This window comes from Vulpes lagopus, chromosome X, assembly GCF_018345385.1.
Source record: "Vulpes lagopus strain Blue_001 chromosome X, ASM1834538v1, whole genome shotgun sequence".
Lineage (NCBI taxonomy): Eukaryota > Metazoa > Chordata > Mammalia > Carnivora > Canidae > Vulpes > Vulpes lagopus.
Window position 1 is genome coordinate 89,713,582 of NC_054848.1, and position 23,998 is coordinate 89,737,579.

Consider the following 23,998-nt stretch of genomic DNA (forward strand, 5'->3'; position numbering starts at 1 on the left):
ACTTTTAACCATGGCTCACTGTCATTTAAAGCTAGCATTAACAGAATACTTGTATGAACTATGCCACACACCAAATGAGATACAAACTTGCTTATACCATTACACAACATTGGCAAATAACCTCAGCTCTAACACACATAACATTTTAAAACACATTTGAAAATAACTGAACAAAACTTTGAAACAAAAATAAAGCATGAAACAGACCTAAAATAAGTCCACAAATACATAAGCACTGAATTTGTGCTATTTCATTTAATTCCCCAAATAAGGAATACAAAAAATAGTGAAAGGGAATAAAGGGGAAAGGAGAAAAAATGAGTGGGAAATATCAGAAAGGGAGACAGAACATGAGAGACTCCTAACTCTGGGAAACGAACAAGGGCTGGTGGAAGGGGAGGTGGGCGGGGGGATGGGGTGACTGGGTGATGGGCACTGAGGGGGGCACTTGATGGGATGAGCACTGGGTGTTATTCTATATGTTGGCAAATTGAACACCAATAAAAATAAATTAAAAAAATAATTCCCCAAATAAACCAATGACGTAGGTAAACCAAGTACTTTTTAACAGATGAGGATGCTAAGGAGTTACTAAATTGTCAGTTGTCCATAGTCACACAATGAGAAAGTTTCAGAATTAGGATTAGTAGTTCAATTTCCTGAGGTGCCTGGGTGGTACAATTGGTTAAGTCTCAGACTCTTGGTTTTGGCTCATGTCATGATCTCAGGATCATGAGAGAAAGCCCTGGTTCAGCTCTGCACTCAGCACGGAGTCTGTTTGAGTTGCTTGCTCCCTCTGCCTGCCCCCCAACCCTGTGCATACTCTTTTTCTCTCTCAAATAAATACACCTTTAAAAACAAGCTCAATTTCCTAATAGTTCACTGCTCTATTGCATATAACTTGGAAGTTCTTATTTCTTAAAATTCTATCCAGTATAGGGGTTCCTGGCTGGCTCCATTGAAAAAACATAGGACTCTTGAGGTCAGAGCTGTGAGTTTGAGCCCTAAGTTGGGCATAGTGATTACTTAAAATCATTTAAAGAATTATATCCAATAGATAATTAAGGATGCTTTATATAAAATAATGACTATGAGCATTTCTTCACTGTATCTAATCTATCAAAAATATCATTTGAGTACTTAATATCAATAGGGCACTGTATTAATGCTGTAGGTGATACTGATCTAGAGTGATTTTTTTTCTTCAAAGAACTTGCAAATATAGTTTTGCACATCATAGTAACTTAGCAAGTGTTTTTCTTTTTTTTAAAAAAAGATTTTATTTATTTATTCATGAGACACACACACACACACACACACACACAGAGGCAGAGACACAGGCAGAGGGAGAAGCAGGCCCCATGCAGGGAGCCTAATGTGGGACTCGATACCCAGGACTCTACGATCACGCCCTGTGCCAAAGGCAGGTGCTAAACCGCTGAGCCACCCAGGGATCCCCACAAGTGTTTTTCTTTAAAAAATTATTTATTTATTCATAAGAAACACACAGAAAGAGGCAGAGACATAAGCAGAGGGAGAAGCAGGCTCCCTATGGGGAGCCTGATATGGGACTCCATCCCAGGACCCTGGGATCATGATCTGAAGATGCTCAACCACTGAGCCCGATATGGGACTCCATCCCAGGACTCTGGGATCATGATCTGAAGACGCTCAACCACTGAGCCTCAGCCTGTTTGTCTTAATAACTGGTTTGCATTTAGGCTTCAGTGTCAGCTAAAATGTCACATTTTTAGAAAGATCTTACCTGACTACTTATAGCTCAAGTGAATTTCTCCTCATATTCTCTGGCATAGCACCTTTTTCTTTAACTTAGATCCAGGGGTGGGGGCAAGTACTATGTAAACCTGTTGACTGTTAAATCACCAGCCTAGAATAAAAAGCCTTGAATCAATGGAGTACTTAATAGTTGTTGAATGAGAAGATGACTATGAAGAAATGAGGCATAGGCACTTTACACATCTTTACACATTTTGAGGAAAGTCAAACACCTCATGAATATGTACTCCTACTAAGTACATGGATATTGCCCCAAAAGCATCATATATAGAGAGCAAGAAGAAATGATTTATTGGTTAGAAAAAAAAATGGCTTGAAACATTTGCTAGGCCCAGGATCCTGTTAATCACACACATTGATATAGTAAACTTTCTCTCCTAAATGTCAATAGATTTTTCCAAATGCACATATAAGGAGAAGCAGTTTGATCATCTTTCTCAGTCCCTGTGAGAATAACCTTTAAGTACACTATTACTGTAGGCATGTTTGCTAACAGCAGCATTTTATTAGTCATATCATAATTGGGTTCAGTTGTGTCTGGCAAACACTTTACCAGTCCCTGCTCTCACGAAAATGCAATGACAGCCTCCACCTGACACAGCTCCCTGTAATCTGCAGTTCCTTCTTCATCTGGCAGCCAGAGCAAGCTAGCCAGCTGAAATGCAAACACTGCAATGAGTCCAGGGAATAGAGACAATGGCACTACCTTTTAATTCAAATGGCAAAAGAGAAAAAGAAAATTTCAGAAGGTCACATAGCAGGTTACTGTAGAAAGTGGAAAATGTCAGGTGAATGCAAAAATATAAGGAGAGTGGCAACTGTAAGTGGAAAATAGATGCATATTATTCTGCTAAAAGAGTTAGTGACTGAGAGTGAAAATTAAAATGTAGCATCTACATGGCCAGAATGAGTAACAATCAGCAAACAGAAATAGATTAAATTTGTGACTACAACTGCACAAGGATGAAAGAAAGTCTAGGAGGGCATGATATATTGAGGAGGGTTTGAATAATTTAATGATCCTAATTTCGTCTTCAGTGCCATCTCATTTGAGGTATTTCCCATGGCAGACAGCTAAATAAATGATGAAGAGTTTGCAATATATAATCCAGATGCTAGACCCTTTAATAAAATAACTCACTTTGCCCCTATTCATGTACTTCATATATTTTAGTAGAGCCACAGGCTTAATACATACAGTAAGGTCTTAATTATCCTAATGAGGAAAAGTGTAAGGTAGAGAAATTCCACAGACCCAATGTGGATTTGAGCTTTGAACTTGAACCCTTTCAAATACTAAACCTTCACAAAACTACCGATATATACTATCTCCTGCTTAATATAGTATATTTCTTCACTTCAACTCTATGTATGATGATGGCCCAAAGGTTAGTAAGGAGAAAAGAGAAAAATCAGATTGTCTGGGTTACCCACAAATTCATTCAACAATAAATGATTTTAAAAAGAGTAAATGACTAATAAAAAGAGTGTTTCCATATACATTGTCCACAAAGATACCCAGAGATGAAACGAAGTTCTCTTTCCCATTTCATATACAAAACACGGGGTTTCATTTATTTATGATGGCTCTAAGCTAAAATGGCATACAAGACTGGCTTCCTATAGAATTGCGCTCAAAAGGTTTAGATCATGGGTTTGATTTCTTATTCACCCCATACAGCCCATTCATTTGTACATAAAGCTTGGCACAAATATTGGAGTATAGCAAAAAGCATATTGAACCTAGAATTAGAAGGCCTGGATTCCAGTTGAAGCTCTGACAGTTACTCATTTTAAGTGACTTGATAGTGGGTAACTGAATTAAATGGCCACAGCTTTTCTGCCTGCCTTATAGGGCTGGTGTGAGATAATGGACGTGAAAAGGCTTTGTAAATTGTCAACTGCCATTCAGATGCTACCAGTACATCTTTATACAGAGGAAAATCTGGTCCATTTTCACAGGACCAATCATACTGTATATTAGGCAAGGATACAATTTGGGGATTGAGCTAAAAGGGCTAAGGCAAAGGCAGGAAACAAAAGAGAAGTAGGAACGCAGGTCTTATAGCTAAGCAGTACACGAAAATTAATTTTTTAAAGATTTTATTTATTTATTTATTCATGAGAGACAGAGAGAGGCAGAGACACAGGCAGAGGGAGAAGCAGGCTCCATGCAGGGGAGACTGATGTGGGACTCAATCCTGGGTCTCCAGGATCATGCCCTGGGCTGAAGGTGGCACTAAACTGCTGAGCCACCTGGGCTGCCCGGAAAATTAATTTTTAATGGATATTCACAGATGCACAAAGTCCAGAAGACTACTTCCTACAAAGGCAACCTTTCCATCTGTGCTCTTGATTCCCATCTTTCTCAGCATATTCTATCGTTCACTCCCTCCCCCCTATCTTCAGTATCTCCCTCTCTGCAAGATTTTTTCTTCAGCCTTATAAATATGCTTTCTCATCACCCTCTGATCAAAGCTCAAGGTTTCTGACACAAGAAATCCTTCTATCACCTCCTTCCGTCTTCTTGTCTTATGTTTCATTCTTTAATGCTGTTTATCTCTGAATTGCTTGTAGATTTTGTCATAAGCACTGTTCTTTCTCAGCTCTGTTGTCTCATGGTTATCTGTTTTATGTGGTTGAATCCATCTTCTCAAATGCAGTTCACATCTTTTCTTTCAAGTCACTTTCCTTGACTCCTTAAGATGGAGTTACGTACTCTTCTTCTATAACATACTGTATCTCTATCATTGCAAGTACCACACTGTATTAACAATTTTGTTTGTCTTTCTCACTCTCAAGAGTATAGGCTCCCTGAGAACTGGGATTTAACAGACCCATAGCAAATGGTTTGCACATAGGAAAAACACTGACTGAATGGATGAGTTTACCTTATAAGCCTGGAAAGCATCTGTGAGGATAAGGAATTCTCAGTCACTGCCATATGAGGGTGAATGAATTCAAAATTATACCTGTCTCTTGATTCATAAATAAGATAAGCTGTGTCAAGGAAATGCGAATTCTGATTGGCACAGGGATTCACAAGTAGGTAATTTTAGGACGTAGGCTATTTAGCATCTTCCAGGTGCCACAATGAAAGGCACTAACCAGATCCAAAGGAAACAATCAAGAGCTGGTAACTCTGATCCTTGGATATTCTCACATCCAGTTTAGTCCTTGGGAGCACAAAGATTCAAGGTATCACAAGCAAGGAAGTAGTTCATGGATCAGAAGCAGACATAGTATCCCATAAGATGAAGCAGTGAAAACATGCTCTCCTCTTGCTATAGAATAGCTAGCTTAGCTCTGGAAGTGACAGTGCTATTGTGAACATCCAAAAAATGAGAACAGGTCACTGATGTCCATTAATAACCTAATCCTTCAGAAAGAATCTTCTACCAGCTTCCAGTGCATTCTATGGACATAGTGTTATATAGTCATAACAACCTATAATTACCTGGGAAATTCCCTGGTCTTGTAAGAAGGTCAATGATAAAATTTTTATGTTGAGCATATTTTATTTCACCTTAGTCTGACAAAAGACAGAAAACAAATGTGTTTATTTGGCCCTTATGTAGCCAGATATTCAATTCAGCTGAAGCAGCCCCAGGACATGCTCCTTAAGCAAAAATACAGAGTATATCATTCAGCACTGTCATTAACAAATGTAACAAAAATCACAATATGAGTGACAGCTTTCTAATGAAAGAATTGCTGGTAATTAGACTCTTCACTTGTTTATCTGAATGTCTTGCCACCACTCTAGATTGCTTATAACATTATAGCCTGAAGGTTGAATCAACTCAAACCAACTCAATCATTGGTACACTCTTTCAAAGGTGATTAGCCGAAACAGGATTATTAAGTGGACAGTGACTCTAAATCTAACAGAGAATGCATTCATTACAATGAATTTGTGAATTTCTGGATGAATGGTTATAGACAATAATAAATAGCTAACATTCATCAAGTATTACTATATACCAGGAGTTTTATGTACATTATTTCATCATTTCCATACAGAACGCAGGGAGGGGGTAGGATTATAACCTCTGTTTCATAGATGGGGATACCGAGAATCATGTTTAGGAGATTTGGTTATGACCACATGGAGATAGTAATAGGCAAATCCAGAATTTGAAAGCTAAGTTAGGGGATCCCCGGGTGGCTTAGCGGTTTAGTGCCTGCCTTTGGCCCAGGGTGCGATCCTGGAGTCCCGGGACCAAGTCCCGCGTCGGGCTCCCTGCATGGAGCCTGCTTCTCCCTCTGCCTGGGTCTCTGCCTCTCTCTCTCTCTCTCTCTCTCTCTCTCTATGTCTACCATGAATAAATAATAAAAAAATTTTAATGAAAGCTAAATCAATACGAATTGCAAAGCCTTTGCTATTAACCATGTACTGCCCCACCGTACCTACAGTTCTCTCGATTTTCCCAAATTTTCTAGGATAGCTAGCTTGTAATTTAGTAACAGCATTTAAATATCATATATATGTGTGAAATACTTAGGATTTCAATTTCAAAAACATTTCTCAAACACTCTTTTTTTAATTTTTAAAAAAATGTATTTAAGTAAGCTCTACATACAACGTGGGGCTTTACCTCGCAACCTCAAGATCAAGAGTCATCCTCTTTCAACTGAGCCAGCCAGGAGCCCAGAGCCCTTTTGTCCACATAAAGAACTGCGTACGTTGCTGGGGAAAACAAGCCAGTTCCTACACTCCAAACAATACAACTGGTATAATTGTATAAGCATCCCTACAATATACTACAAAACAATTGAAATTCCAGTAGGAAAGTGCAAACAAAGGTTAAGAAAGTGCAAACAAATGTTAAGAAAGTAGTAAATAAGGACAGATGACTTCTACATAGGAGAGAGAAAAGAGGCTTTCTAAAGGACATAACTTAGAAGCAGAATTTTATTTTATTTTATTTTTTTTAATTTTTATTTATTTATGATAGTCAGAGAGAGAGAGAGAGAGAGAGAGAGAGAGGCAGAAACACAGGCAGAGGGAGAAGCAGGCTCCATGCACCGGGAGCCCGACGTGGGATTCGATCCTGGGTCTCCAGGATCGTGCCCTGGGCCAAAGGCAGGCGCCAAACCGCTGCGCCACCCAGGGATCCCAGAAGCAGAATTTTAAAAGATACTTGGAATTTTATTTTTCATCAATTTTCAAAGTAATAACCAGCACATTGTTAAAGATAAAAAAAAGTTTAAAGAAATATAAAAAGGGCAGGCTATGACTTGTAAATAATTGCTGTTAACATGTTGGAGAACTGTCTTACAGACTTTATTCTTTGTCAATCATTTTCCTTTAAAGAGTTGATATCCTATAGTGGCTATTACAACTTGTTTATTCAGTTAACATCATAACCTAAGCATTTTCCTTTACTTTTTTGACCATTGAAATATTTCTTCTATCCTTGCCCTCTCTGAAACACCAGAGTAACTCTTATTCTAGTAGCTGTTGAAGAGTGATGATAGGGTCCTTGCGGATTCTAGAGCCCTTTTCAGGAGATCCATGAGGTCAAAACCATGCATGAAGGATACATTCAAAATGAAAAGTAGACCAATTAATTTTAATGTAACATGTGAGAAGTTCATCGATAGTTTCACATTCTGTATTGGAACTGAACTGTGAGAAATTACCACTTGAGTTTTGATGTAGTGTCAAAGAGAAATATCTACATTTATCTGACAAGGCTATTAAATTACTCCATCATTTTACAACTATGTATCTGTATGAGGCTGGCTTCTCTTTACATTCTCCTCTTTAATATTCTTCAATCAAAATAACCTATCACAAAAGATTAAACTGACAGGCAGATATGAGAATATAGCAGTCTTCTATTAAGCTGGATAGTAAAGAAATTAGTAAAAATGTAATATGATGCCACTCTCCTCACTAAAATTTTTGGGGTATGTGGAAAATATATTTTTCATAAAAATGTGTATTTTAACAAGTTTATTATTTCTAATTGGTAAATATTTTTACTTTCTCAAATTTAATTTCTAGTTTCAAATTTCAATTTTATTTTAATTATTGTTTAATGCAATAGTATTGATATGTATACAACCCACACAGACAAAAGCTATTTGAGGCTCTTAATTATTTTTAGGAAGACAAAGGAGTCCTGAAACCAAAAAGTTTGAGAATCCCTGTTTTTCCATGTGTTGGGCATGACTTCAACACGACTGCCTCCGAGAAGCTTCCTTTTACCTTTAGACTAGGTTAAATATCTACTTCACCCCCACAATTATTGTTCATTCAGCACACCCCCCTCTGACTTCCTCAATGCCTGCCTGTTTTAATCTACTATAAGCTTCATGATGGCATCAAGTGTGTCTGTCTTAGCATGGGACAGAGTTTCTGGCATATACGAAATATTCTGTAAGATTAATTATATAAATGAATAAAAGAAAATTACAATCCTTTGTCAACCATCATGTTAACTGCCAAAAGTATTCATTACGTGGATCCAGCATCATGTATTTAATAATTCAAAACTGATAGGATTTGGGCTAAAAGAGGTAACTCTTGTTGACAGGGAAAAAGTATAATGAAATTGTGAGGTACCTGGGTACACAGGAGCACAGGGAATGTAAAGGAAGCTGGTAGAATATAAGGACATATAATTAGGTGGAAGCAGACTATCAAAGATCTTGAATTCTGTATTTATGAATTTAGAGATAATTTAATAGGTAATGTATGGACTCCTGGGTGGCTCAGCAGTTGAGCATCTGCCTTTGGCTCAGGTCCTGATTCCAGAGTCCCTGGGTCAAGTCCCACATCGGGCTCCCTGCATGGAGCCTGTTTCTCCCTTTGCCTGTGTCTCTGCCTCTCTGTGTGTGTCTCTCATGAATAAATAAATAAAATCTTTAAAAAAACAGGTAATGTAGATCATGGACTATGCTTGAGCATGACATGCTAGATTTGTACTTCAGTAGGATTAATCTAGAAGTGTACAGGATTGTTTAGATGAAAAAGACCAGAGAATGGGATATCAATAAGAGACACTCCCTTCTGACATCTTCCCCACAAAGAGTTATTGAATACATGTTCTATAATAGAGAATAGAATCAAGAGTCATTGGATGATAGAGCTGCCTAAAATAATTAGTTGACCCTTGAACAACATGGGCTTGGAGAGCCAATCCCCATGTGGCAAAAACCCTGTGCCTTTGATGCCCCCAAAACTTTACTAGTAGCCTACTGTTGACCAGAAGGCACACTGTAAACATAAACAGTCAATTAACATATATTTTGTATGCAACATATATATTGTATTCTAATAGTAAAGTAAGCTTAAGAAAAGAAAATATGCACAAAATGATAAGGAAGAGAAAATATAATATACTGTATTTATCAACAAAAAGAAACCTATGAATGGGGGCGGAGTGAGGCATGATGGAATGAATAAGAGGAGGTATAATATTAAGAAGCATATCTATTAAAAAAAAAGAAGCATATCTAAAAGATCTATAGGTACTGTACTAGGAACACTTGAGACTGATGTTCTTTAGCAGTTTCCAACTTTTATCATTTATGTGTCATTTTGTTTTCTTTAAATCACTCCACTTTCTTTTACTTAGCCCTATAATAAGCAGTGATATCTGTTAAAATGAGGATTTTAAGTGTTAGCATAACTATTTAAAATTTTAAATGTTTATCCTTGTGTCACCTAAAATCATCTCATGAAATCCAAGTGGTGAATGTATCAAATGTTAGGGAACAGAGCTATACCAATCTTCTTGGTTGATGGACATATGCTGAAGGATTGAGAAGGAATGTTTTAATAACTTCCTATTTCTGTGATTTTGGGTGGTTTCTAAGCTTCTGTTTAAGGAATATGAGCACTAAGAAAATTTTCTTGGGTTTGTTAACCAGAACATTACCATTAACTTGCTAAGACAGTGGTTGGCAAATGACAACCCATTGACCCAAACCCAGCCCATGGCCTGGTTTTGTAGATAAAGTGTTAGTGCAAGAAAGCTAAGCCCACTCAGTTACGTGTTGTTGATGGCTATTTTCACACTACAAAGGTAGAGTTGAGAGGCTGGAGCAGAGACTAGAAGGCCCACAAAACCTGAAATATTTTCTATTTAGCCTTTTACATAGAAAGAGTTTGCTGACCTATGTTCAATGGCATTGATTTTCAAACCTTTTGTATTTCCTTTCCTTCCCCAATGGTAAGCCACTCCTGCCATAGTTGATGCAGTTCTAGTCATCCCCATCCAGAACAATGTATGTCTCTAGCCACAGTGGTTATTTCTGGAACAGGAATGGGACCAAGGTTGGTTCAATACCATTCAAAACCTAACTGCTCAACTATATTTTTGAGCATATTTCCTTTTACATTTTCCGTTAATGAACTTTCTCTTTCCCAATGGTTCTGTTTCTTCTTTCCAAAAGTATTTTGAGCCTCCTTCATTTCCTAAAAATACAATTTTGAAGAATATACCCAAGAACAATTATTTTCAACATGGTTTTAAGAGTCACAGAGGTGCTTTGGACATCTCCACAAGAGGAGCATCATTCAGGACTCAGTAGGTCATAGGTGACAGAAACCCACCCAACATAGCTTAAGCAAAAAACTTAAAAAATATAATTTAAAAGATTATAGAGCTTAATGTCTAGGGATTTATGTAGTTTTCAGCTGGGCAAGATCCATAGGGATTTAAATAGGGAAAAATTTTTATGGGCTAAGCACTGTACTAAATGATAGGGATTTAAATGGTGCCATTCTGCTCTCTCTCTCTCTCTCTCTCTTCTGCTTATTCCCTTATACATGTTTCTCTTTCAAAAAGTCCTTCTTTGTGTGGTGGCCCTTGACAGATCTAGACAAATATACTGGATATTGTAGATTTGTAGATGTTTTTATAGTTAAAATTAATTTGTGTTGGAGAATATACTCATTTGTTGGACAAAGTCATCAAAATGATGTGACCAATTAACCCAAGAGCTGAATCCAGGCACTTAGAGGTTCCTTACTCCCTCCCCTTGCAATGTGAATTCCGCTTCCCTCTTCCACACCAGAGGCTGCTTCAAGGTTATAGCCTTGAGATGGTGATGTGGTATGGAGAATACCTTCATGGTACAGGGGACTGAGCCCAGTTTGAGCCTCTTTATAAACTCTTAACATTTGGAGAGCAGGTATAGGTATCCTGTCTTCTTGCTGCCACTGAAGACAAGCCTCCTATGTTAGTTCCCACTACTATAACTGAAACTGCCATCTACCACCTGGGAATGGCCAGCCTCTTTCTTTAGTCTGTCCCTGTGTTCTGTGTACAGGGGTGCCAGTTTCAGATTACATCTAGGATGCTCCCAGGAGGGTTACAAACCAACACCAATATCCCTAAAATATCTGAAGTTACCATGGATTGTCAACCTAGGCTTAGACCTTAATATATTTAATCTGCATGTACAAGCCAGGCCCAAAATGTTTTAGAAGTGAAATTAACTGAGTTACAATTTGGTGGTATAGACACACACGTGTCCCCTTTTAACCTTGAGCCAATCTACTGCCTCTACAATTATTACCTAAATTAGTGAAAAAAGCTGAAATATCATCATATCAGTGTCCTACTATGTACCATAGTAATGCCACACCAAACACTATACTCATAACTAAAGAGTTTAATGGATAGAAAGCTGGAACAGAAACCCTATATCATGTGCAAGGATTTTAGTAACCAATAACACACCAAGGGGTGCCTGGCTGGCTCAGTCGTAAGAGCATGCGACTATTGATCTTTGGGTCTAGAGTTCAAGCCCCACATTGGCTATAGAGATTAAGGGGAAAAAATAAACTTATAAAAAAAAAAAGAATACTGTGCCAAAACAGCCATTTGACTTTTGTCTTTGTGGACATGCATATTGTCAGATATTCTTTGGCCTAATCACACTGTCAGCTTTGCCCTCTCAAATGCCTATGAATTTTGACTAAGCCTTCAGCCATATGCCAAAAGCAGGTTCACAGCCAGTATGCACTGATAAGTCATGAATTAAGGCCAGTGCCTACTCTAATTGGCAAGTTGTATGTTAAATATTTTTAATAGTCCTCTTGCCTAAATGACCAATATACTAAAGTAGACAAGGCATAAAGATTAATATTCAAAAAATGTATGAGTCACATAATCAGACAAAATAACAGATTCAAAGAGAAAGAATATATCTTTCATCAAAAAGAGGATCTTACAGGGAAAAAAAAGAGGATCTTATCATAAACACAGAAAACAAACAGGTGGTTGCCAGAGGGCAAGGGGTTGGGGGAACATGGGGTGGGAGTACAGGCTTCCAGTTATGGAATATATAAGTCACAAGGATGAAGGGCACAGCATAGGGAATATAGTCAATGATATTGTAATAGCCTTGTATGGTGACAGATGGGAGCTACATTTGTGGTGAGTGTAACGTAGCTTACAGAGTTGTTGAATCTCTATGCTGTACACCTGAAGCTAATGTAACATTGTGTCAAGCTATACTGCTATAAAGAAAAACAAAACCAAAATGATGTTAAGAGATTGTTTTACGATGTTTAAATGACAGTATTAGTGAGAGTAGAAAAAATTTACATTTATTAAGCTATCTTTTACAGTGCTATATACTTTATATGACTGATTTCATTTAAGCTTCATTGACAATACTCTAAGGTAGACGCTATTTTCCCTATTGTAGAGACGAGGAAACTGAGGCTGAGATAAATTACAGTCTGTAACTTGCCAAAAGATTTCACAATTGGAACCAAGATTTAAAACAATCTGACTACAAAAACCCATGCACTTAATAAATAGTCTATTTCATCACCTTCTATTACATTCTACTTTGCTATGAAATATTCTATTCTTTTAAATTAGTCAAATTAATTCCAAATGAGAGTTACTATAAATTGCAAATAATAAAACCTAGAGGTTGTTACATGTCATGATTTATGGTTGTATAGCATCTGATTTAAGTTCAACGAGTTGGGTTTATTTCATTAATATGATTTAGTGTTATATCCCAAATGACTCAATGAGATTTGCTGTAATAAATCCAAGTATAAGGGAGAATGTCACACAAAGCAATTAGAAATGCAATACAAACTTTGTTTGGTGAAAATTTAAATTGGGGACAAGAGAAAAAGTTATTATGATTAAGGTCATGTCAAAAAACAATTATAAGGAGAATATTTGTGCCAAGAGTCAGTAATTCGGCAAAATGCTTGCTATGAGATGAGACATGTAACCAGTTTAAAAGCTTAGCTCCACAATTTGCAAGTTACCAAAAAAAAAACTTGAATTTTTTGTCAAGAAATACCAGATTGAGGAAAATATATTTTAAGAATTTTCATAATAATAAGAGCTATCATTTACTGAAAAATTTTTATGGGCTAAGCACTGTACTAAATGATTCATGATGCCATATTTTCTTTAACCGTCATGTTAATCTCATGAAGTTTGACTTATTGTCCCTAGTTTAGAAGTGAAGGAATGGAGTCAAACAATAATATAAGCATGTGATACATCCACTTTTTAACAATCTGACTTTTCAAAAGATTATAAAAATTGAATGGAAATATGAAGTCATTTCCATCCAAATTTCATCAAGTGCAGACAATTCTAGCAAGTTCCTCATCCCCATGCCTTTAATCTACAAGTCCCATTCCTGCGCTAGAGATACCTACCACTACATAAAAAAAGGCTGCCAACACTCTGTTGCTCACCTCTCACTGCTACTACTCATCCTGATCCACCTTGTACTCTACTTTCCTACTCTGTCTGGATCATCCCAACCTGATCATGTTGTAAATCATTGATTTTCGTTTACCTTGCAGACCAGATATTTCAATAGCTTTAGCCCTTTGCATCTATACTTGACCATGTTTTGAATTCTCTTTTGGGTTCATGCTGTGTTGGATTGATGTCGAGAACATTGTATTTCACATGAGACACTTTAGAGTGGCACCTCAATTTGAAAGTATTTCCTTATTTCTGGCTAAATTTTGCCTTACAACAGCATTTGCCTTTTGATTTTTACCAGTTATAAAATTGCTTTTAACAATAGAATGTGACTTTTCTTCCTACCTCTTACCTTTACTGTATTCAACATCCAAAGAGAAGTGATATAAGAGAAATATCAGCACTAAAAACTAGACCAACTTGTCCTGGTTTTCTTAGACTGTCCTGGTTTTGAAACTGTAAGTTCCTCTTTTAATGAACTTCCTCAGTCCTGTGAAAACTGAGATGGTTGTCCATCCTCTGGTACATTTTAAACCCTAATATTTCTGTGCTATACAATAGCTTTCAACATCCACCATTTCATGAGCAAAATCCAAGTAAACCTCACATACACGCATTCACACACATAATTGCTTAAATGTAAAAAGAGTGCTAAGGTCTTTACCAAGAGTTGTAAATACCACACCCTAGGCATTACATGCTTCCCCTAGTACAAAAGTGTGGAATAGGCTGGAAAAAAATTAAGAGGACTTCACTGGAGATCTATTTAATTTATTATTATTAGGTAAGAAGGAACCTCATCTGGAAATTTGATTTGGGAATGACAGGATTTAAACTTGTGACACTGATTTATTTAATCTATAGCCCTTGCTTGTTATTTGTTTGTTTTATCCCTAAAACTAATACTATACCTAGGCTGGGGTTCTTATATCTAAATCATCTATTCCAGTATTCCAAATTTTATGGTTTAACTGGTTACACAGTGACATTGCCCAACCTACCACTCAATATCCTAAGATATGAAGGATATTTCAAAACTATGTTAACCTTGTAGAATAGAGACAATTGCATGATTAACCCAGGGATACATTTTCCTTGGACCACAGGGTACATTAAAACACACACACACACACACACACACACACACACACACACACACACCCTGATTCAGCTGCCCATCTGCTCAACCCAAGAGTGTTCAGAATAATTCAAGCAGAAGAGATGCTTCACAAATATGCATAGCACAACTAAAAAGCTACTCAATAAAAGAAAGGCGGATTCCTATTTTTTCTTTAAAAAAATCAGAAGATCTGGCCACACACTGGGCCTACATTGCTGTATAGCAGTGACTTAAAAAGTTTATATTGCATTAGAATCCTCTGAAGGGCTTGTGAGACCACAGATTACTGTCCTTCCACCACCAGATTTAGATTCAGTCCAGTGGCTCTGGGGGAAGTGCTTGAAAATTTGCATTTTGAATAAGTTTTTAGGTGATGCTTCCAGTCTCAGTACAACACTTTTCTCAAAGTTCTGACTCTACTCTAAGAGAACCATTGGCTGGCTGCCCCACCTCCAGCCTTACTTTGCATGCAGTCTGTAGTCTCCAGTTCACCATAGTCTTCTTCTGGCTTGCTTCACTCACTTGAATTACCAGCTAGACCTGTAGAACCTTTGAGATTTTGATTACCTGATTTCCCAGATCTTCACACCCTATAGAGTAGATATTTATCTTATAAGCCCACACTCCAATATTTAAAAAGGATACTGGTGACCACAGTATCCAGGGAAGTGAGAAAAGGGAGTAGGTAGTTTGGACCTAAAGTCAAATTTCTCAGAGTCTTCCTTTTTTATTGTATCCCTTCATTAGCTGGAAGCTTGGATGGAATAAGATGCTATAGGCCAGTGGCTATGTGAGCCTGGCTGGACAATGAGAATCACCAGGAGAGCTGTTGATATAGCCAAACAAAGGAAATTGGAATCTTAGTGGTAAAATCCTGGGCAGGCTTCTTGGATGATTTTGATATGCATAATATGAAAACCCCTACTCTAAACCTCTGAACTTCCAATCAGTGACTATTCTCATTGATGGAATGAGTTCTATCTCAATGTTTCTGCTCATGTTTCCAAATATAAGTTAACAAACCTCTTCCCAGAGAAAGAATTCTCTGAACAGAGATGCTCCATTAATATGTAGAGCACAGAATAAAGGTACTCAATAAACTTTTGTTAAATGAATGCTGGAGAATAATAACCAACATTCTTGCGTTATGTAGTCTCTGGATTGTAAAACAGATACAGTCACTTAAACAAGATAGGTATGCTGGCTCTAAAGCTGTACTTAGGAGCTTTGCCTATTACGCTGAGAGTCAAGACATGTCATCAATTAGCTTATGTTACATTTAAGCTTTTGCCACTTGGAAAGGGTCCAGGATAGCCTCAGGCTTTGTCTACATGCTGCCAAGCATCTGGATAAACAATAATAGCCTCAGTTAGTCATTTGTGTAATAATAAGCCCTTCCATTTTGATAGTACTTCCAGGTTTTAAAAACACAACCTCAATTACAGTCTCATTTGAGTATCACAGCAATTGGGGATCACTGCAAATAGCTTAGTGGGTGAGACTCAGGCTTCAGAGTCAAACACATTTGGACTGAAATCCCCCTTCCTATGTTTACTAGTTGCCTGACTTTTGGCAAGCTACTTAGCCTCTCTGAGCCTTAATGGGTTTGACTTAACAGAAGAATAAGAATAGTAACTGTCTCATCAGACTATTGTGATGATTAAGTGATTATGCAGGTCAAGTACTGACTGAGCATAAAGCCTGAAAACTGCAAAAGCTCATAATTATTTGCTGTCATTATTATAATAATTATTACTAATATTAATTTTGATATTGTATGAGGGTTGTCCAGAGAAACAGAACCAAGATGATATATAGAGAAAAATACATAAAAGGAGATCTATTCTAGGAATTGGCTCACGTGGTTATGAAGGCCAAGAAGTCTCACAGTCTACAGCTGGAGAATGAGAAAGCTGATGTTCGAATGCCTTCCAGTCCAGGGGCCTAAGAACCAGAAGCTCTGATGTCTCAAGCCAGGAGGAATGGAAGACTCAGCTCAAAAAAAAAAAAAAAAAAAAAAAAAGAGAGTGGGAATTCACCCTTTTTTTTTTTTTTTTTTTTTTTTTTTTTTTTTTTTTTTTGCCTTTTTGTTCTATTTCAGTCATCAACAGTTTGAATGATGTCCATCCACATTGGTGAGAGTGGATCTCTTTACTCAGCCTACGGATTCAAATGCTAATCTCTTTCAGAAACACCCTCAAAGACACACTCAAATAATGTTTTAACAGCTATCTGGGCATCCCTTAGGTCATTTAAGTTGTCATATAAAATTAACTATCACAGATATTATCCATCTTCTAATCAAACGTTTACATGCTTAACTCTATTTTCCATTTTACTGTGTAAGCCAGCCACATTAAGTTGGCCAGAGGGGAGAGGGGAGATTTATTATGTTGCTCATCTAAAAAGCTAAAGAAGGGCATATGTACACAGCTTATGTTCCTAACATTGACAGCTCTAGGCTAAGGTCAAGAATCAGTCAAGAGATTGGTGGCAGCAATGGGATACAAGATGATTTTAGGCACCACAACAGACAGAACCATTGAAAAGTATATAGGCAGGGGGATCCCTGGGGGGCTCAGTGGTTTGGCGCCTGCCTTTGGCCCAGGGAGTGATCCTGGAGTCCTGGGATCGAGTCCCACATCGGGCTCCCAGAATGGAGCCTGCTTCGCCCTCCTCCTGTGTCTCTATCTCTCTCTCTCTCCTTCTCACTGTGTCTATCATAAATAAATAAATAGATATTAAAAAAAAAGAAAAGTATGTAGGCAGCCCTCTCCCTCTCTGGGACCCAACCTTTGTTTCTCCTACTGTGACAAATAGATGCTGAATACCTACTTTGCTAGGCAATCAAATTATCATTCCTATTTCACATAACTTATGTAAGATCATCCTGATAGAAATGGGTAGTGGTAGTAATCAAACCCATATATATAGACCTCTAAAACTCAGGTTCTTTCCACCATATCATGTGGCCTATCCTTATACCTCAGCATGTCATCCACCATACTTCAAGTGGAGTCAGCTATTTTGGCTCCCAGTGGGCTTACACTTCCTACCTGTTCTCTATGTGTAGGAGGATCACTATGGCACACTCACTCATAAGCTCATGAGATAATAAATAAACAGTAATTTGACATGAACTTCAGAAATGTTGTGACATTCACATACCCACAGTTGGTGTGGTTGTATGGTCAGCTTTAACATGTTTCCAATCTTGGAGCACCTGGGTAGCTCAGTCAGTTAAGGGTCTGACTCTTGATTTGGGCTCTGGTCATGATCTCAGGCTCATGGGATCAAGCCCTGCATGGGGCTCCATGCAGACTCTACTTGTCCTTCTCCCTCTGCTCCTCCCCTTGATAGCTCTCTCTTTTTTCTAATAGATAAATAAAATATTTAAAAAATATGTTTCCAACTTTTTGCTGAAAGGGCTAGGGAGGAATATTACAGTTGGGTTAGGGAGGTGTTCTGTGAATAAGAGAGTAAGCTATCTCTCTCCATACATCTTTCATAGGAGCTGGAAGGGAACCTTAAAGACCTAATACAGCTTCCTATTTTTACAGGTGGTAAGATTGGTATAGTAATTACAGATCATGTCTCATTCATTTATTCATTCTTCCTGCTTCCCCTCTAAATCCATAGGAAAACCAGAAATGCTATCTGTGGATGAACTTCCTCTCTTAGGTGGCCAAATCTCAGACACTGAGTAGGCTTAGAGGTCAGGTTTCTAAGTAGTAGGCATCTATATCAGGTGGCTTCTCCTAAAGCAAGCATCTGCCAAAGTTGTACAGATGTGCTTAAATGAGTAAATTAGTAAGGCTGCCATTACAGAGCAAAATGTTCCCCCCAGATCAGGAAATAAAAGGCTAAATACTGTAAGAAGTGTTTATCAGAAAGGAGGCTTGGACTAAGATTTCAAATGGTGAATGGAGGAGGTTCTACCTCTGGGGTAAGCTGCCACTGGCACAGGCAGAGTATATGAGGTGAAGTGTTGACCCCACTGTATTCCTCGGTAAGTCTCAGTCTATTCCAGTGATGCTACAGTGCAGAATCTATAATGATCTAGATAGCTTGATTAGTACAAGTAAACATGTCTACAGACTTGTATGATACTTTTGTTCTCCTTAAACAAAACAAACATAGCACATTTGGGATAAACTAGAGTTAATAAGGCATTAAACTACAGAATGCACTAGAAAGAGTTCAAAATGGAAAGCACCTCATGCAATGGATGTATTTAATTTCAAATTCAGCTGGTAACTCGCAAAAAAAGAAAGAAGTCAACAATTCATCAACTTCCGACACAGCTTTTCTTCAAATAGTACTGCTGGGCAGAGTCATCATTTAAGCTGATCCTTTTTAATTTTTTTCCCCTAGAGGGATTTTTAAATGAATGGGACTCTGGTATGTGTTCTAAAGCTCCATCCAACATCATAAAATAGTTATCTTACTTTGTTAAATTTGCCTCAGAGTGTACCTATAATGTGCTATTTGTCTGGCCAAAGATTGCCCATACAGTTGTATGATTCCCTTTTCTCATTGCTAAATATTCCTCAAAGCTCCTGTCTATAGGAATTACACAAGGAAAATTCTCAACAGACCTTGGTCTTCTCCCTTAGAGCTTTCTGGAAACCTCCAACTTAACATCTCCTTTCCTGTAATGTCATTCAAAACATGTACAAAGTTTCAGTCATCTGCTCAGGAAAATTCTTTGTCTTTTCAAAATTTCAATTGCCACCCACTCTTTTTTTAAAAATCTTTCATTTATTTATTCATGAGGGACACAGAGAGAGAGGCAGAGACATAGGCAGAGGGAAAAGCAGGCTCCCTGCGGGGAGTCTGACTCGGAACTTGATCCCAGGACCCTGCAATCAGAACCTGAGCCAAAGGCAGACGTGCAACCACTGAGCCACCCAGGTGCCCCAATTGCCACCCACTCTTGATGCAGTTTGAACAATCAACCAATTTTCATTTGCTAATTGACTTTATTTTCCCAATCTTTAGCTTCTTTTTCACTTCCATTTTCAAGCTTAATGGGATAAATAGCAAATTTAGTAGGCCATTTCAAATGATTTATTCATAAGTTTTCAAAATCTGAGCAAACTGTTTTTACACAACTCTTCCAAAAAGTTAAAAATAAAATGTCTACCTATGCCAAAATAAACATAGAAACAAAGCTGCTTTTTGAATGCAGAAAGGGCTACTTTTAGAAACATACAGGAACCTTTTCAAAATGCAAGTTGTAATTTTCTAGTCCAGTATAGGAAGAAGACATTCACAATAGCCGGGAGGCACATTAGATAGAAGCTGAATGATGGACTCCATCTCTCACTCCCCTGTCCTCTCCAAGTCAAAAGCAAGTCCTACCCATTTTGTGTCTTAAGTAATTCTCCGATTTGAATACTGCACATCTGTTGCTACCTAGTCCAAGTTACCATTACCTCCTGTCTAGATTCCTACAAAAGCTTTGTGACTGGCTTTTGGCTTTCATTTTTTGATCTTGTGGTACATTGAGTAATGCCCCCTCTACCTAACACTGTACACCTGTGAAGGAGTCCACATCCTCATTTGTGTGCACCTATTACCTTACATGGTAACAGGGATTCTACAGATGGGATTAAGCATGTTGAGATGAGATTATCCTGAACTACACAGTTGTTCCAATGTAATCTTAAGGGTCCTTTTCAGAAAAAGGGAGGTAGAGTCAGAGATAGAAAAGGGAATGAATTGAGTGAATGTCAGAGGAGAGGATGTTATGTTGCTCATTTTGAAAATGGTGGAAGGAGCCACAAGGTAAGGAATGTACACAGCCTCTGGAAGTTGAAAAAGTTAAAATGAATTCTTTCCTAAAGCTTCCACAAGGAAGATTTCTGCCTTGATTTTTAGCATAGTAAATGGATTTTGGACTTCTGACTTCCAGGACTGTAAGATTGGTAAATCTATATGCTTTTTTTAAACTTCCAAGTTTGTGTTGATTTGTTACAGCAGCAAGAGGAATTTTTTTTAAAGATTTTATTTATTTATTTATTTATTTATTTATTTATTTATTTATTTATGAGAGATACAGAGAGGCAGAGACACAGGCAGAGGGAGAAGCAGGCTCCCCACGGGGAGCCTGATGTAGGACTCAATCCCAGGTCCCCAGGATCACAACCTGAGCAGAAGGCAGACACTATACCACTGAGCCTGTCAGCCACTGAGCCACCCAGGTGTCCCAAGAGGAATCTAAAATAGCCCCCTACAATAGATTCCTCACATAGCAGAAGGATCTTCTTAAAAAATAAAATCCTTCAATGGCTGCCTTAAGCATTTAAAAAGAATCTAAAATAGTAACATATCCTCGAAGGCTCTGTTTTATGTGTGCAGTCCCTCCTAAATCCCTATGTTGAAACCCTAGCCCCCAATTCCTCAGAATATGAGCTTATTTGGATATAGGGTCTTCATACAGTCAATCAAGTTAAAGTGTGGTCATTACGGCGAGCACCAATCTAATATGATGGCTGTGCTCATAAAGAGGGGAAATTTAAACAAAGAGATATGCAGAACACAATGTGAAAAGACAGAGGGAAAGGACGGTAAGATAGAAATCAAGTAGAAAGGCCTGGAAAAGTTCCTTTCCTTGCAGCCCTCAGAAGGATCCAACTCTACTAACAATTTAACTTTGGACTTTTAGCCTCCAGAATTTTGGGACAGTAAATCTCTGTTGTTTAAGCCATACTAGTTTCTGGTACTTTCCTACAGTAGCCCTAGCAACTAATACAGCCTGCAGGACCTGACCTACCTTTCCAGGTTTATCTGGAGCTAGTCTCTCCTCTTCTCTTTGCCCTCCAGCCAGAGAGCCTATCTCTTCCACGCCTTTGCATACACTGCAGTGCATTTCTCCCACTACCTCTCTTAATCTGGTCCACACCTATTCATCCTTCAGGTGTCAGCTTAAATATCTGTCTTAAGGGCACTTTCCCTGATCAACAATCTAAAGGTGCCATCAGTCTGCATTATTCATTCATATCACTTGGACCTTTACTGGGACACTACATATAAAACGTTTTAATTACAAATATATTTGAGAGGTTATTTTGCTAATGTCTGCACCTATATTATTACTTATTGTATACCAGGCACCTAGCACATTGTCTAGCATGTAACAGATACTGAGTAGATATTTGTGGAATGAATAGATAAATTCATGGTCTGAGACAAAGGATCTCTGATAAAACCTGCTTCAAATTCACATACTCTTATTTAGGCCTCACATTTCAAGAACAGAACTCTCATTGGCCATCACCTTAGAGTCTTGGTGAAAGACTCCAAAAACAGGGTTGCCCCTGTCTGGACCTTTAGTTTGTATATTGAGGACGCAGACACCCAGATAAAAGGACAACACCACAGACAGCTGAACAGAAAGAGCAAGGTTTAGGAGCACCTGTTGGGGACCTGGTAGGGGATCTACCAGTCGGTAGAGCATAGGGTTCTTGATGTCCAGGTCCTGAGCTCAAGCCCCACACTGGGTGTAGAGTTTACTTAAAAAAAAAGGCCATGTTTCAACCACAGGTAAACTACTTCTGTACTGTGTCCTGAGGATGGTAACATTTTTTTTTTTTAATTTAATTTTATAAATGATATATATTTATATATTATATATTAAAATATAATACAATAATATATAATATATATAAATTTGTATATATAAATATATATGTAATCTCTATGCCCAACGTGGGACTCAAACTCTTAACCTGAGATCAAGAGTTGCATGCTCTTCTGACTGAGCCAGCCAGGTGCTCCAGGATGGTAACATTTCCGATATGCACAAGCAAGGAAAAAACTCATGAAAGAAATAAAACAATCAAATATTCCGCGCTACAAAAACAACAATAAAAAGGAAGTGTTTTTAAAAAAGTTTAAGGAAAGCAAGTTATAAGGAAATTTTATTTTATTGAAGTTGGAGGATTTCATCTGTGTCCAATGTTGTCCTTGTTAAGGAGATACTATAACAGAGTCATTCTGATAATTGCTTCCAACCTCAATTCTACTCAGTATGTGTAGACATTGCCACTGCAGTCAGAAATGGAGCCAGAAGTCATAGAACTAGATCGGATACTTCAGCCTTAATATATACAAATCTTTGCTTCATAAAACTACCATTTCCTTTTTTAGCTGTTAATGACCTTCATTTTCATATAGTTTCCTAATACTTGGTAAAAAATCTCCCTTCAGAATATAAGGGAGCAAGGAACACAAGTATCAATTTGCCAAGACTCCTTTTTCAAATTGCTCTTGTGTGACAAGCTTATGAGTCACGATGTTTATGCTGTAAATTCATTATGGATCCTCATATCGTGGTCCATCATCATTTTAATTCGGGCATGCTTTCAAGACTTTTCAATAGCACGAGCAATTGATTGTTTTTCTTTCTGGTTGCTTTAATATCCTACTCTTTAGCATGGGATGTACATTATGGAAAATTTGAAAAAACCATGAATTTATCTATTCATTCCACAAATATTTACTCAGTTGAACCCCAGTTAAAGTTGTCTACTGCAATACTAATTCTGAGCTAGCCATCAAGAATGAAGGCTTCAGTCTAATCTGAAATTCAGGCTTTGAAGTTTCTACATCTCTCTGAGATGTGAAATGGTGTTAACATATCATCATTGATTCAAATGTTTTCACAGTTGAATTTGTCATTTCAGTCATCTTTCCAATCAAGCCATCTGGTCCTTTTGGCCATTAAGAAGACCAAATCAAATTAACCATTCAATCTCTTGGCAATCGACCCATAAGATGATCAATATAATCAATTTTGTCAAGCTAGCCTCAATCTGCAGAGGAAAGCTGCTAAAATACCACACCTTCCAGGGAATGCAGATTGCTTTGCTTTCCCTGACAGCAAGTACAGAATGATATTTTAGGGCTTCTATGGTAAAGGCATCTTTAATAAATAATGACAGCTCAGTACTTATATTGGTTGAGTTTCAGGATTTTAAATATTAAAGTTCACAAAACACCTATGCAAATGTTAAATGAGTTTTTTAAAAATATATATAGTGATTGGCTTCCTTTGGTCATCCATAAAATTCAGTGTGCATTCCTTTATGTGACCAGAATGTTAAAAATGAAATAGCCAAGAAATGAATGAGGAGATAGGAATCGCACTGAATTACATAAAGGCAGTTATTAAACTACTGAACCCCAAAGAAAAACAAAATGCTTTGTTGAAAATAATTGTTTGAGCATATTCATATTTCAGGGCATTGAGAAACAAATTTTAAAAAAGGATGGATATTGTTAAAGGTACAAATAAATCATAAAATGCTGACTGAAACATTCCTAAGAATTAAATTCAACTGTTTTTTTTTTCAAGCTA